This window comes from Silene latifolia, chromosome X (assembly GCF_048544455.1).
Source record: "Silene latifolia isolate original U9 population chromosome X, ASM4854445v1, whole genome shotgun sequence".
In the NCBI taxonomy this organism is placed as follows: Eukaryota; Viridiplantae; Streptophyta; class Magnoliopsida; order Caryophyllales; family Caryophyllaceae; genus Silene; species Silene latifolia.
The window spans coordinates 238,206,088-238,212,670 of record NC_133537.1 but is presented as its reverse complement, the minus strand read 5'-3'; the positions used below and the strand labels follow the sequence as shown (position 1 = coordinate 238,212,670).

The window sequence follows — 6,583 nt, the reverse complement described above, 5'->3', positions numbered from 1 at the left end:
AATTAACTCCCAATGCATATGCTTGAACTTCCCCAAACCAAATGAGACACTATTTCTAATGTCAAAAATGGGGGAGTTCATGCATAAAAATGCTATGCATGAATCTAAAATTGTCATTTTGGATTTTTTTATGGTAGGAACAATAAAAGACACCTCATGGGACCGAGGTGGGAGTCCTCTAAGTGTTGCTAGGACTCGAACTCATGATCAAGATACAAATTTTAAAAGCAGGAGAAATGAACAAGGCTAAAGGAGGTGTAGGAGACTCACAATGTATTGTGACATCCTACAAAGAGCTTGCTAATCCTCAATCGTCGCCCATAGCGACATCACTATCATCTCCATCATCATCATCTACCTCCATAGACCCGGAGGCTTCACCACTATCACTTGAGCTTTCTTCCTCTTCCTCACTTCCCTCTTCTTCTTCACCTTCATCATCTTCTTCTCCACTACTCTCAATAACAACCTCCTCATCACCCATGCTAGCATCCCTAGGAGCATTAGGAAAGAAAACTTCCCTATCCGCCCAACTAGGCAAAGGACATGATGGGTCAAGAAGTCCTTGCCTAGCTAGGTGTAAGAGGGGCGAATATTGAGCTCTATATGCATTAAATTGGTCTTCATGGGCTTGCTTATGCATTTCTTGCATCAGAAAAGTCAAGTAATCATTCCCCGCCGTAACATTTTCGGGTTGGAATTCATGGTAGGTGAACGGGTAGGGTGGAGTGACAATAGAGGAGGAGGGCTTGGCAATGACCTCCCTATGGTGTTGCATTATGGACTCGGCTTCCTCGGAGAGTGGGAGAAGATAATGTGGGCTTCGGACATTTAGTCGGCAAATGTTGTTCGGTAGAATGAAGGACTTGGCATATTTTGTAAGCCACTCAAATTTGTTGTCAACGGTGTCATTCTAGACCCAATGGAATTTGTGAACCATAGTGGCTAGATCAATGAGGTGGCCTCCCTTAACCGGCTTATAAGTGTCATCTTTGTTGAAATTCCGGTTGAAGCGCTTTGCCAACCACGTTACCAATCCCCCATTTACTATAAAGGTAGCGCCTTCCTTGTCATGATCGATATTAAGCCACCTTTCGATTAAAAGTTGAAGGATATTGTATTTCTTGGTGAACTTCTTATCGACATTCTAGGTTGACTCGAGATAGATGAAATCAAGTTCGGTGAAGTGATTAGTCCCCTTCCTAGCAATAAGAGTATTACCCACAACCTTGTGCCACACCCTTATGCCCGGGTGATGAACATAAAGGGCACGACATTCATGGAAGGACTCGAATTTCCTCCCGGTAATAGCTTTCCACAAAGGGGTGGGATCATATTTTGTTGAAGGTTTCTTCACATAAGTCGAGTCATTATCAAGACCGAAAACTTTGCCAAACTCATTAAAGGACATCTTCCTATCCACATTCTCAAGGCGGAACTCAATAAGCGTTCGAGTCTCCACCTTTGTAACTTTCAACGAACTTAGAAATTCCAAGGTGAGGGAGGGGTAGGTCAATTCTTGCATATTAAACAATGTAAGCAACCCCATAGACTCAGAGAAATTCTTGGTTCTTTCAAGGACACCCAATTTGGTCAAGGCATCTTGGCAAAGAAACTTGGTGGGTAAAATCGATTTCTTAGCAAGAGACACAAAAGTTTTCCTATGAGAATCGGATGTGAAAGTTACATTCGGATATTTTTCTAGTTGCTCAATAACCGGGATAAAAGTAGTAGCTTCCACCATAGGAATAGGAGTTTCCTCTCTTGCTTGATCTATCACCAAAGCCTTCGAAGCTTGAAGTGCTTGTTGCCTTTTGGAAAGGTTTGGTTTTGTAGATGCCTTGCTTCCACCTTTGGTCCTAGCCATTGTTCTTCTCCTTGTATGTATCAACAACCAATGATTTGCTTGAATTCTTCTGTTTATCCTCTAGCTTCAATAAAACCCAAATCGATTTAAGATTATCGAATTTTACCCTTAATCCTAGAAAATCGATTCAATTTTTTGAGGATTTGGATGTTTGAATGGCTTTTTGTTGATAGAGGAGTGATTTGTTTGAGCTTTGGGGAAGTTTGGAATTGATTTGGGTGAATTTGGTTGAGAAAATTGATTTTTATGGATGGAGGAATTGAGGGTTTTGAGGGTGTATTTGTGTTTTGAATGAATGAAATTAAATGAGAAAGGGGGTTTTAATCCCGTGTTTTTGAATTGCAGCAGAGAGAGAAGGGCGTCTGCAGCACGGGACGCTCGGATTGTTGCCCGGTCAGTTGTATAAAATGTAATCCGTGCTGAGACGAGCGTCTTCAGCAGGAGACGAGCGTATTGTTGTATGGAGACGAGCAGATTCCTTTGAGGACGCTCGTATTCAAGGTCAGGGTGAAATCCCAGATTCGGATATAACCAAGACGAGCGGATCTTTACTGAGACGAGCGTCTTTTGGTTGAGACGAGCGGATTCCTAAGGAGACGCTCGGATTGATACCCAGTGCAAATTTATCCATTTCAACTCTGCCAGAACGAGCGTATTTCAGTCAGGACGCTCGAATTTTCAGCCAGGACGAGCGGGTTCTTTTGAGGACGCTCGGATTGCTCCTGTACCTCACGGATTCAGTTCCACCCGTGGGTCTTTCATAACCCAAGTCATTCCGTCTTCGTTCCTTTGGTCTTCATTGTGGGGGTACTCGGAAATTGCTCTTGTACCTCCCGAAGGCTTGGATAGCCTAGGAAATTTCTATCCCCACACTAAGTCAAAACACTACACATTAAGAAACATTTAAGTCCCTCCCTCACTTTCTCTCAAAATGATAATCTTGATCAAAGTAAAATGGTAAATCCAAAAATTGACAAAAATGCAATAAGTAAAATGCACGTTAAGGGGTTAGAATATTTACAAACGGTGGTTTAGGGAGGACTCCACCAAACTCTCATTCATGTATGAGATATCAAGGGGGCTTAGCGAAGGTGTTGTTGATGTTGATCAACACCTTGAAGAAGTAGTCGAAGGCTTATTCATTGTCATTATAAAGATCTTCAATAGACCTTTGCATATGTTGTTCTTCATTGTGATGATTTGAGTTAACATGATCACCAAAGCCTTGGTCATAGCATTACTAATATAAGGATTGAATAACCCTTCAAACTCATCATCCCATAAACCGCATACTTCATTAGATTGCTTCCCAATAGTATCATGAGTTGATGAGAACAACTCCTCTTCCTTCTTGTCATTATGGCCAATGAGGCCTTCTTCTTCTCTTGTCATGAGTGGTGGTGAGCTATTCAAGCTCTCATTCTTGTTGAAATTTTCTTGCTCTTTTGATGGAGCATCTTGAGATTTTTCCACTTTCTTCTTCCATATGGGTAGTGATTCTTTACCCATAGCTTGTTCTTTGCGTTGAGATGCCAACTTCTTCCTATCACTTTCTCGGCGATAATGATCAACCATGAAACATGGCTCATGTAAGCGGGGAGCTCTCATTGTCTTGTCAAGGTTCAAAGTGATTGTTTCATCTCCCACTTCAAGTGTGAGCTCTCCATGTTTCACATAAATCACCGCTCCCGCGGTGTATAAGAATGGTCTTCTGAAAATGATAGGAATGTTGGAGTCTTCCTCCATGTCAACAATAACAAAGTCCACCGGGATGAATAACTTGCCAATTCTTACCGGCACATCCTCCCATACCCCTAAAGGTGTCTTCGTTGATCGATCCGTCATTTGAAGTGTTATATTGGTGCATTGAGTTCTCCCAGTCCTAGCCTCCTGTATACCGAGTATGGCATGACACTTGCACTTGCTCCAAGGTCACATAGAGCTTTGTTGATTGTAGTGTCACCAATGGTGCATGGAATAGAGAAACTTCCCGAATCTTTGAGTTTTGGAGGGGAACTTCCTTATAGGATGACACTGCTCACCTTAGTGAACGCAATAGTCTCTAGCTTCCGGATGAATTTCTTCTTTGTAAGAATATCTTTCATGTATTTCGCATAGGCCGGAACATGATTGATTAGTTCCGTGAATGGAATTGAGACTTCCAAGTTCTTCACAATTTCCATGAACTTTCCAAGTTGTTCATCGAACTTAGGCTTAGCTTGACGACTTGGAAATGGAAGTCTAATCACAATAGGCTCTATCTCCTTAGCCTTCTCTTCATTCTTCTTCTTTGAAACTTCTTGAATGGTGGTGGGTTCTTCTTCTTTCTTAGAGTTTTCAACTCTTTCCTTGTCACTATCATTCACAACATCTTCATCAATGGGCCTCTATGGCACTCACCGACTCATGTCTTGGGGGATTACCTTGAGGTGGTAATTGCCCCTTTTGTCTTTTAGAAATAGAAGATGCTAATTGAGACATTTGGGTTTCCAACATCTTTGTGTGAGCTAGTATGTTGTTGATGGTGATGTCTTTTGCTTGGTTATCCTTTTGCATTTGAGTGAAAAATTCTTGTTGGTTCTTTTGCATTTGGAGGACCGCTTTTTGAACATCAAAACCTTGGTCATTTCATTGATTGTATGGAGGTTGATTTTGATAACATTGGTTTTGATTGTAAAAGGGTCTTTGAGCTTGGTTTCTCATTGGAGGTGGGGTGTATGCTTGAGGGTTTTGAACATTTTTGACTTTTGTATAAAAGTTGGGGTGGAATTTGGTATTCTCATTGTAATAGTTAGAATAAGGGGTGCCACTCTTGTATGCTTAGGAAGCATTCACTTGTTCACTTGTTCCCCTACATTCATTTTGCTCATGTCCCAAAGTTCCACAACTCTCACATACTCCACTTGTAATTGATGATGATGCCACCATAACATTAACATGTTGCTTGGGTGATTTGGAGGCCTCTTCAAGTTTAGCCATGGCCTTCTCAAACTTCAAATTAATGGTATCAATATGAGCACTAAGTTGAGCATCCAATTGAGTAATGGAATCCACCTCATGCTTTCCTCCTCTAGTAGCCTTCCGAGGTCTACTATATTGTGAGTTATGGACCGCCATTTCCTCAATTTTGTTCCATGTTTGATTGTCATCAACTTCGGTGAACATACCATTTGATCCCATATTGAGAATGTTTAGGGAGTCTTCATATAGACCATTCCAAAATTGTTGTACAAGGAATCACTCGCTAAGTCCATGGTGTGGACAAGATCGACAAGTGTCCTTGAATCTCTCCCATGCTTCATACAAAGATTCCTCATCCCTTTGTTTGAACCCGGTGATTTGGGCTCTCAACATGTTAGTCTTTTCCGGAGGATAAAACTTCTTGTAGAAAGCAAGTGCCAATTTCTTCCAAGAATCAATACCAAGAGTAGCCTTATCTAGGCTTTTCAACCATTGTTTCGCGGAACCAATCAAAGAAAAAGGAAATAAGACCCATTGGATTTGGTCTTGAGTAATTCTGGTTTGAGAAATCGCATCACAATAGTAAAAAAAAGTCTCCATATGAGAATGAGGGCCTTCACTAGGCATCCCCCCAAATTGGCTTCTCTCAACTAATTGTATAAATGCAGATTTGGCAATGAAATTATCGGTTAAATGTTGTGGTGTAGGAGTACCATTTGGTAGGTTCTCCTCGGTTGGTACGGAATATGATGAAAATTTAGGCATTGTGGGTTGATTTTGTGATGGGTTTTGTATTGGGTTATCCTCTCCTTGTCTTGCAAAAGGGTTGATGAACTCAATGTTATTTGGTTGAATGTCCACAATCTCACTAATACCTCTCAAAGTATTCCTAGCAAGTCTTCTATTGTTGGTCAAAGTTCTTTCGATTTCATGATCAATGGGTAACAAGTTACCTTGTGATCTCCTAGACATGCAAAATATCAAACAACTCGAAAACAATTAGAAAAACCTTGAGGAGATTGACTTCCCCAAGGTAAAGAAAGACACAACTTAAAACAATTAAAGAAAATCAAATCAAGTTAACACCGTCCCCGGCAAGGGCGCCATTTTTGGTTCGAAGGTTTTTAAACTCGTCGTCAAAAGTTACCCAACCAAAACAATATTTATAATTCACCAACTACTCTTAGTAAATAGGTAAGTAAAGGTCGGATCCCAAGGGACGGGTATTGATGTAAGATTTTCAATTGCAAATGGTTGTGTCTAAGGGTGTCACAATTTGAGTTGAGATAAGGGGTCAACTAAACTAATTAACAATATAAAAGCAAGGAAATAGAAACAAGCAAGATGATTAAAATGGGATGTAAACAATTGATTAAAAGCACTAGGGTGTCATGGGTTCATAGGGGATTCATGGGAGTTGATCATACAAACATGTTCTCTACTAGATGTAGGCACTTATTGTTGTGATGGGATCGAGTTAGTGTATATCTTACAATCCCTAAGAAGGTTTGGGTCCCGGAGCCGAATCGATTAGATTGTACAACACATACAAGTCGACTTAGTCCTTCCTATCCAACTATATGCATAGTCTAATAAGACTCAAGTTGGTTTATGTCTTACAAGTCTCATTGAAAAGATAAGTGATGGGTAAAAAATGCAAGGATTCATAGGCTCGCATTTCATCAAACATAACATGTGCATAAGTTGGAATCACAACAAGCAAGCAAATTAATTATAAAGATATATTAGATTAAG

The 6,583-nt window shown here is 40.5% G+C and overlaps 1 non-coding gene across 1 annotated transcript; it reads left to right on the top strand.

Annotated features, from left to right (window-relative positions):
• The first annotated feature begins 5,114 nt into the window (after window positions 1–5,114).
• LOC141625008 (small nucleolar RNA R71) lies at window positions 5,115–5,221 on the top strand. Its single transcript, XR_012534808.1, has one exon. It is a non-coding gene; the product is annotated as a small nucleolar RNA R71 (small nucleolar RNA).
• Window positions 5,222–6,583: the final 1,362 nt, after the last annotated feature.